The sequence below is a fragment of the Cebus imitator genome, unplaced genomic scaffold, assembly GCF_001604975.1.
Source record: "Cebus imitator isolate Cc_AM_T3 unplaced genomic scaffold, Cebus_imitator-1.0 Scaffold407, whole genome shotgun sequence".
Classification (NCBI taxonomy): domain Eukaryota; kingdom Metazoa; phylum Chordata; class Mammalia; order Primates; family Cebidae; genus Cebus; species Cebus imitator.
This window is the reverse complement of record NW_016107722.1, coordinates 1528378-1538491: the sequence shown is the minus strand read 5'-3', so window position 1 is coordinate 1538491 and position 10114 is coordinate 1528378. Positions and strand designations below refer to the sequence as shown.

General features: G+C 40.3%; 1 non-coding gene across 1 annotated transcript; it reads right to left on the bottom strand.

The window, feature by feature from the left end:
• Positions 1–6714: 6714 nt before the first annotated feature.
• LOC119468292 lies at positions 6715–6821 on the bottom strand. The gene has a single exon (XR_005196958.1). It is a non-coding gene; the product is annotated as a U6 spliceosomal RNA (small nuclear RNA).
• Positions 6822–10114: the final 3293 nt, after the last annotated feature.

Below are 10114 nucleotides of genomic sequence, written 5' to 3'. Positions count from 1 at the left end.
TTTCCCCAAAGCAACCGCTTTACCACTTTCTTACCAATACTTCCCCAGATATTTAAGGCAGATTTACACACGCACGCACACATGTTTATTTACACACACAGGCATACACATACACGTTTATTTAAATGAGGGATTATTGGCCACATGTGCCTATGCAGATCACCTAGGGATCTTTTTGACAATGTTTCTGTACCCTGTGGGGAACTATTCAGTATTTGTAATTATAGTTTGAAAAAAAAAATTGCTCTTGGTTATTCTGGTGGGCTCTCTCAGTTAAGAATGACTAAGCTAAGATACAAAAATTCAGACCCATGGAACCCATCAGGAAGCAAGTACCTCCTTCCCAGGCAATTTGGGCAGGAGAACAGCTATGTGGATCATTCTGTGAGCAATTGTTTCTAACGTCCATGGTTAAGGGCATCTGCAACCACTCAGTTGATAAGTCTAAAGGTAAATTGTTCCTTAAAAGGGACTGTCTCCAGATTAATATAATCAGTGCTGCAACTTGCTGTGTATAAATAGCTTACTTCTCTGGTCTGATATCTCTAAACATATCCTACCGTTTTCCTCCTCCATCTCCTTTTCTATTTTTCCTCCTCCATCTTTTTTTTTTTTGTACTTGTTAATCATAGAAAACTTAGAAGACGGCTGGGCACAGTGGCTTACATCTGTAATCCCAGCACTTTGGGAGGCTGAGGCAGGCAGATCACCTTAGGTCAGAAGCTCGAGAAGCTGGCCAACATGGTGAAACCCTGTCAGTACTAAAAATACAAAAATTATCCAGGCATGGTGGCAGGCACCTGTAGTCCCAGCTACTCAGGAGGCTGAAGCAGGGAATTGCTTGAACCCGGGAGGTGGAGGTTGCAGTGAGCTGAGATTGTGCCACTGCAAGACAGAGCAAGACTCTGTCTCCAAAAGAAAAAAAAAGAGAAAAAAACCTTGGAAAACAATGAGCTATAAAGAAAAAGACCAGTTACCCAATTGCATAGTTCAAGAAATAACTTGTTAACATTTGTTTTATTTTACTTGCCTTTGTTTTTGTTTTTGTTTTTGAGACAGAGTTTCACTTTTGTCGCCCAGGCCGGAGTGCAGCGTGCCGTCTCTGCAAACTCTGCCTCCCAGGTTCAAGCGATTCTCCTGCCTCAGCCTCCTGAGTAGCTGGGATTGTAATTGGCACCCACCACTATGCCCGGCTAATTTTTGTACTGTTAGTAGAGATGGGGTTTCTCCATATTGGCCAGGCTGGTCTTGAACTCCTGAGCTCAGGCAGTCCGCCTGCTTCGACCTCCCAAAGTGCTGGGATTACAGGCATAAGCCACTGTGACTGACCTTATTTTACTTGCTTTTAAAATTGTGCAAATAATATCTGGATGCTTCTGGAATATTTAAAGCAAATCCATCCAGACAGTCTATCATTTAATCTATATTTATTTTAGTATGTATCACTAGTGGATGAGGGGTAAGGGTTTAAATAAAATCCCCACACATTATCACATCCCCCCAAAGTTACAGTCATTTCATATCATATATTCTGCATTGACCTCTTCCCAGGTTGTCTCACATTTCTTCCTAGAGTTCACTTTGATGTGTGTTCTTCCAACATTTGCCCCTCCTTATTCTGTGTAACTATCTGTAATACATTGAATACTCTAAAGTCCACATAGTCATCCCCTCCCTTATCTTGTATCTTTGTTTAAATGGCTACATGATATTCCATGGTCACATGTATTTTCATAGTGATGAGCTGTTACATTGTTTCCAGTTTTTCCTTATTATAAATTACAGTACAGTGGACATCTCTAGTTCCAAAGGAAGGGCTTTTAAGTATAGATTTATTGGGACAAAAAAGTCACCTGCCTTTCTATCTTCCCCTCCTCTAACAATGGACAGACTTAGGTGGGCTATTTACTATCCCCCATCCTGGCACTGCCCCATTCAACCATCCTCATATTGTAACTGTCGTATACCTAAAATTTTGTAGCACACAAATTATTTTTTTCTCTTACCTAGGGGTAACTTTGCACCTCACTTATCTTGGCAGATTCACAGTTTTACACTGAAAGTTTTATTGAGATAATTGTAAATTTACGTACAGTTGTAAGAAAGACTACACAGAGTTTACTTCTGTACTTTGCTGGATTTCCTCCAGTGCTCACATTTAGTCAAATGATGGTGCACTATCACAGCCAGGATATTGACATTGATGTAATACACTAATCTCATTCTGATTTGTCCAGTTTTGCTTGTACTCACTTGTATGTGTGATAAGTTCTCTACAGCGGTATCACCTGTGCAGGTCCGTGTATCCCCCACCACAGTTAAGATGCTGACAGTTCCAACACCACAGGATCTATCACGTTGCCTTACAATAACTGCTCCACTCACCCTCAGCCCCTTCACATTTTAAAAATACTTTTTTTTTTTTTTTTTTGAGACAGAATCTCCCTTTGTTGCTCAGGCTGGAGTGCAGTGGCGTGATCTTGGCTCACTGCAACCTTCACTTCCTGAGGTCCAGCGATTCTTGTGCCTCAGCCTCCCTGAGTAGCTGGGATTACAGGCATGCACCATCACACTAGGATAATTTTTGTATTTTTAGTTGAGATTGGGTTTTGCCATGTTGGCCAGGCTGGTCTCAAGTTCCTGGCCTTAAGTGATCCACTCGCCTGGCCTCCCAAAGTGCTGGGATTACAGGCATGAGCCACTGCACACAGCCAAAAAGACTCTCAATACATAGTCCAAATTTCTTTCTGGCAAGATATAACTAATTCATACTACTCTGCCAGCATTGAGTATCATTTTAAGAATATATTACTAGGCGGCCAATATTTTCACTGTCTAGCTTTCTATTAAAGTCTATTAATACATGTATTATCAAATTTGGCATCAAAGTGTATTGCAAATATTCTCCTAGAAGAAATGAAGCAGATGTTTCTTTAATTTCTCTGCTTATCCAATACTTCAAAACATTGTTTTCAGTAAAAATCAAATCACAGACGCTGCCAAATGCAATAAACATACAGCCTTCTATCTTTAACAAAGCTGGTACTAACTTTCAGAAACATTACTCATGGGGTTGAGGCAATTACATTTTGCTTAGTAGGGTTTTCTGGCTAAGAGCAGACTAGAAGATTTTGATAAAGTTATTTCTAAAAAGATCTTATCTAACTCAGAGGATACTTATGTTTTCTAAGTACAGTTCAATGAACAATAATTTTATTTTCTTCAGGTAGAGGTAATCTCTCGAGAGAAGGGGCCCTCTCAATATCTCTTTCTGAGAAATGAGCATATTCCTTCTGCTTGGCACTGGTCCGGGTAACCCACGTCACCCTGGCGTGCAGGCTGACTCACTTTGTGGGGTCGGAATTATTCTTGGTCTAAAGTGAAGTCACTGTGGATCTGCTTTTCATTATAAGCCATCATTTCTGCTAAAGGTAGAGCATTGCTGAAGTTTTAGTTGAGGTGATTATAAACAGCAATATGGAGGATGAACCTGGAATAGAGCAGATAGAAACAGTGTGAGGGTAGATTGATAGATGACAGGTGGAATTAGAAGGCTCTGTCCTCAGGCGAATATAGTGTAGGAGGTACTTTAGTCATAAATACAGTTCATGATAAGTCAGTTCTCATTTTGCCTGGAAAAGTTAATACACAGGATGCATGGAAGATGCAATTTAATTGTAGCCATGTCACTGTGCACATTTCAGATCTAGAAATCATAGAGAATATAAACAAAGAAGATCAGATTATAAAAGACCCTGTATATATATTTGCTATTTAAAACAACAATAAATGCCTGTATCCTTTGCCCCAGTAATCCTGCTTTGGGGAGTTTATCCTCTAGATGCATTTGTATATGTAGACGTGAAGGTGACGTTTGTGTACAGGGTTATTCAATGCAGCATGGTTTGTCATAAGAAAGCTCTTATTTCTTAGCTCTGAACCCAAAGTATGTAAAATGATCACATGAAGTTTTGGTTGCAATTTTTAGGGCCCTGGAAGTCCTAGCTGGAGCAATCAGGCAAGAGAAAGAAATAAAAAACATCCAGATAGGAAAAGAAGAAGTCGATTTATCTCTTCACTGATAATATTACTGTATACCTAGAAAACCATAAGGACTCCACTAAAAGGCTCCTGGAACTGATAAATGACTTCAGTAAAATTTCAGGATACAAAATCAATGAACACAAATTGGTAGCGTTTCTGTACACCAATAATGTTCAAGCTGAGAGTGAAATCAAGAATGGAATCCTATTTACAATAGCCACAAAAAATGAAATACCTAGGAATGCATCTAACCAAGGAGATAAAAGATTTCTACAAGAACTGCAAAACACTGATGAAAGAAATCATAAATGACACAAACAAATGGAAAAACATCCTATGCCCATGGTTCAGAAGAATTAATATTGTTAAAATGGCCATACTGCCAAAGCAATCTATAGGGACAACACTATTCTTATCAAGCTGCTAACGTCATTTTTTCACATAACTAGAAAAAAACCTATGCTAAAATTCATATGGAACCAAAAAACAGTCCAAATAGCAAAAGCAATCCTAAGCAAAAAGAACAAGAGCAGAGGCATTACCTGACTTCAAACTATGTTATAAGGTTACAGTAGCCAAAACAGCATGGTATAGTACAAAAACAGACATATAGCCAGTTGCGGTGGCTCATGCCTGTAATCCTAGCACTTTGGGAGGTTGAGGCAGGCAGATCACTTGAGTCCAGGAGTTAGAGACCAGCCTGGGCAACATGGCAAAACCCCGTCACTATGAAAAATACAAAAAGTTAGCTGGGTGTGGTGATGCACGTCTGTGATCCCAGCTACTCAGGAAGCTGAGGTGGGAGAATGATCTGAGCCTGGGAAGTCAAGGCTGCAGTGAACTGTGGTCACACGACTGCACTACAGCCTAGGCAACAGGAGTGAGACCCTGTCTCAAAAAAGACAAAACAAAAAAACGGGCACATAGACCAGTGGAACAGAAGAGAAAACCTAGAAATAAAGCTTCGCACCTACAGTCATGTGATCTTTGACAAAGTCAACAAAATAAGCAACGAGGAAAAGACTCCCCGTACAATAAATTGTGCTGGGATAGCTGTCTAGCCATAAATAGAAGAATGAAACCTGACCTTATTAGCTTGAGATGTATTAAAGATTTCTATGTAAGACCTCAAACAATAAGAATCCTAGAAGAAAACCTAGAAAACCCCATTCTGGACATCAGCCTTGGAAAAGAATTTATGACTAAGTCCTCAAAACCAATTGCAACAAAAACAAAAATGGACAAGTAGGAGCTAATTAAAGAGCTTCTGCACAGCAAAAAAAAAAAACTATCAACAGAGTAAACAGACAACCTACAGGATGGAAGAAAATATATGCAAACTCTGCGTTGAGCAAAGGTCTACTATCCAGTTCTATACGGAACTTAAACAATTGAACAAGCAAAAAACAAATAACCTCACTAAAAATGTGTGAAGGACATGAACAGACACTGCTCAAAAGATGACGTACAAGCAGCCAACAAACATATAAAAAAACACTCCACATTACTCATCATCAGAAAAATGCAACTCAAAACCACGATGAGATACCATGTCACACCAGTCGGACTGGCTATTACTAAAAAGTCAAAAAACAAGATGCTGGTTAGGCTGTGAAGAAAAGGAACGCTTATACACTGTTGGTGGGAATGTAAATTGGTTCAGCCACTGTGGAAAGCGGTTTGGAGATTTCTCAAAAAACTTAAAACAGAGCTAATTCAACTCAGCTATCCCATTGCTGCTATATATCCAAGAGAAAATAAATCATTCTACCAAAAAGACACATGCAGTCACATGTTCACCACAGCACTATTCACGAACGCAAAGACATGGAATCAACCTAGCTACACATCAGTGGTGGACTAGATAAAGAAAATGTGGCACATAGACACCATGGAATACTACACAGCCATAAAAAAGAATGAAATCATGTCCTTTGAAGCAACATGAATGCAGCTGGAGGCCATTCTTTTAAGAGAATTAACACAGGAACAGGAAAGTGGGAGCTAAACATTGGATACTCATGGACATAAAGATGGCAACAGTAGACACTGGAGATGACTAAGGGGGACAAAGCTTTCTTTATTTGTATAATGTCAACCTCTAGTGATGAAAAACTAACCACAGGTACTGTGCTCAGCGCCTGGGTGACAGGATCAATCATATCCCAAACCTCAGCATCACACAATATATCCATGTAACAAACCTGCATGTATATATCCTGAATTTAAAATGGAAGTTGAAATTATAAAAATAAACAAATAAATACATTTTTAGAATCTTTCCACTAAGAGTAGATTGGATTCTTTTTTTGTTTGTTTGTTTGTTTGGTTTTTTTTTTAGAGATAGGATCTTGCCATGCTGACCAGGCTCGTCTTGAACCCTGAGCTCAAGCAATCCTCCCACCTCAGCCTCCCAATTAGCTGGGACTACAGGCATGCACCACTGCCCCCAACTTAGGTAGATTAGATTCTGATCCACTGTTCACTTTTGTCTCTTGGGCTCACACTAAGCAAAGTTCTGAGGTTAGGCAGGAGCAATTGGCTGGTTCTTGTTGAGAATCCTGCAAAGCATTAGTTAGCATCTCATCTAGGGATATGTGTGGACCGGGAGTCACGGTGTTCCTTTTTTTTTTTTTTTTTTTTTTTTTGTGTTTTTTTTTTTTTTTTTTTTTTTTTGTGGAATGTTTCAAGAATTTGCGTGTTATCCTTGCACAGAGGCCATGCTAATCTTCTCTGTATCGTTCCAATTTTAGTATATGTGCTGCCAAAGCAAGCACTCACGGCATTCTTTACTCTCTTACTTTTGGAGACTGGAGAAGGGAGGTTTGGGGAATTTGTTCTTGATTAGGTGTTGTGTAAGCAGACAAAAATGAGGGATGCAGAACCGCCTGCCTCACCCTTTTCTTTGTACTCTTTATCCTAGGAGGGGAAGCAAAAATCCCAGGCTCTGCCTTCTGTAAAAGCCCCACAGAGGCATTATGACTTGGAAGGAAAGTTCAGACTCACGTTCCTATAATTGTGAACAGACCTTTTATTTTTAAAGCAATATCTGTGCTGCATAATCTGTTTTCTAAATGTGTAATTGCTCTGATAATGTACTGAGCTTAGGGAAGATCGTTATTTCGGAGACCTAGAACTTCTTATAGTACCAGGACAGCATTCCCCTTCTAAAGCTTTCAAATACATGGAACAGAACAAAAGGGAGTGTAAGTTAAAGATAACCATGGCACTTTGAAAAGCTGAGACTGGAGGATTGCTTGAGGCCAGGAGTTCCAGACCCCCAGCCTGGGCAACATAATGAGATTTCATCTCCACAAAAAATTTTTAAAAATTAGCTAGGTGTGGTGGCGTATGCCTGTAGTCCAGCTATGTAGGAGGCTGAGGCAGGAGGATAGCTTGAGCCCAGGAGTGAAACCCTGTCTCTAAAAAAAAAAAAAAAGGCAGCCACGAGCTATCATTTGCCTCTGTGGTGAGAAGTATTTGCATAATCATAGTGTAGGTACTGATTACTGAGTTAACTAAAAATTGTGGGATAACGTGTATCTTGGGAGGAAGGAGGAGTATGAGTTAAATCTTCATCTGTCATAACACAGCCTAGATAACATAGAAATTCATCAATCAAGAAGGAACAATTTAAGCACAATTTTTAGTCAAGTAACTACCAAAGAAATAGCAAAGAGACTTATATGTGATTGTCTCTTTAAGTGAGGAGGTGGGAGGGAGAAAGACAAATAACTCTTGCTTAGATTATAAGCCTTCTGTTTGTCACTATTTGATTCTTTTTTAAATTAGGTGCCATATTTACTTCATTAAAAGTGAAAAAATATATTTATATCTATATATATGGAGCCAAGAGAATAAGGGTAAGTAGGATGTCTGTAATTATTATTTGAAATATCCTTGACAGTTACAACTAAAGTGATGTTTTGGGAGAAAAGGATAAAGTGAAGTACTGTCAGGTGTTGCTTAACGACTGGGATTCCTTCTGCGAAATGCACCTTTAATCGATTCTATCCTTTTGTGAACGTCATAGATTGTACTTCCACAAACCTAGATGGTATAGCTTACTATACACCTTAGCTGTACAGTATGGACTATTGTTCTAGGCTGCAAACCTACACTGAATAATGTAGGCAACTGTGATACAGTGGTAAGTGTTAGTGTATTTAAACTTATTAAAACATAGAAAAGGTATACTATAAATAGGGTATGGGGCCCTATGAGGCCACTATCATATATATACAGTCCATCGCTGACCAAAACATCCTTATGTGGCACGTGACTATATGTGAATTCTCGGATGAAATAAAGGAATCACTGCTTTCACTAACCCTATTTGGCCTGCATTTTATGTCCTTATTTTTCTGTTGTTCACAGGTGTTTGGTACTCCAGATCAGGGGTTGGCAATCTTTTTCTGGAAAACGCGTGATAGTAAATCTTTCAGACTTTGCAGGTCACATGGTTTCCGTTGTAACTACTCAACTCTGCCATTCTTGTGTGGAATCCACCTTAAACAATATGTAAATGAATGAGCGTGACTGCATTCCAATATAACTTTATTCACGGACGCCAAAATTTGAATTTCATACCATTTTTGTGGCTACAAAATATTCTTTTGTTTTTTTCATTCATTAACAATGTAAAACTCTTTCTTAGCTCATGGACCATACAAAAACAGATGGTGGGTAGGATTTGGCCAGCGGGCCATAATTTGCCACCCCCTGCTTCAGATCTAACACATTTGTGTGGTTCCCTCCCAAGCATAGCAAAGAGCTCCAGCCATCTACGCTGCAAAGAGGAATTTACATGGAGTAGGTAAGCATCCGTTCCCCGGCACTCGCAACTATGGAAATTATGTCTTAAAGGACATCAAGGTCTTGGTGGTCTCTAAGGAGTTAAACTTCATGCTTCTCCTCTTCCCCTACCCTATTCTCATTTATTTTTACTGTCCAAGTGTAAGAACATCCCTATGAAGCTCTACTTCAGTGAGTATTTCATTGTTGGAAATTTCATTACCAAAGATAAGTCACAGACGTAGAGATGTGGGCTCTGAGTTGGGCCCCTTGGCATCAGAAGAAGCTTCTGAAGGGTTGGACATAAAGGATACTTCATGAATGTCAGGCCCTGTCTCCACTCACAGGGGACCAGGCCAAGTGAGTCCCAGAAGTGAGGTCCTGCCTGCCCTGAGAAGACTCCCCAGAAGACAGCACCCATAGCTTCCTTCCTTGTCACCAGTCTTTGCCATTGATGGGGAGAACACAGATCTTCCAAGTGGCTTTGTTAAGGTTTTGTTTCCTTGGATTTAACTGTGTTGCATGCTGAAGTATAAAGATGAGTGAGACTCCCCTGTCCTCAAGTCTAGGGAGAGGTATAGGTAATGTAAACAAATATTTGAAGCACATGGAATAAAAGCTCTAATATAGGTGGATCCCATGTTGGAGAGGCGGGTAGTGGTGATAGAGGGCTAGAGAGACAGGCAGAGGCCAGACCACAGAAAGCCACACATTTGTCCTGCCCAAGAACTGATATGGAAGTTGTGAAAAGCTGGCGGAAGGATTTCAAACAGGGGATTGTAGGTTGTAATCAGAGCTGGAGGATGGGCAGCTTAAGAGGCTATTGTATTAATTCAGGGGGAATAATGAGGCTGAACCTAGGTCAGTGGCAGTGGAGCCTGAGACAAGGGAACAGCAGAGAGATTTAAGAGGGAGTAGCTGAAGAGGACAATTGGGTGAAGGTTAGTCCAGGACAATCCTGTTTGGGAACTTGGGTGTCTGGGAATCACAGCAGCAGAGATTATCACTGAGATAATGATAGTGAGAGACATGGGCATGTGGGAGGTCTTGGAGGAAGTAAGGAAGAGCAGGGGAGCCTTCGGTTTCAGACGTGTTCTTTGAGGTCCCTTCGGATACCCAAGTGGAGACATCCAGTAATCAGCGAATGCCTAGGACAGAGGTCTGGGTTGGAAGCAGGGATCTGAAAGACAGCTGCAGACCAGTCAGTACACACATTGTGCTTGGAGCTGAGGTCAGCTAATGAGAGGGTGAAGAGTGAGAAGACTGGAGAAAAGAT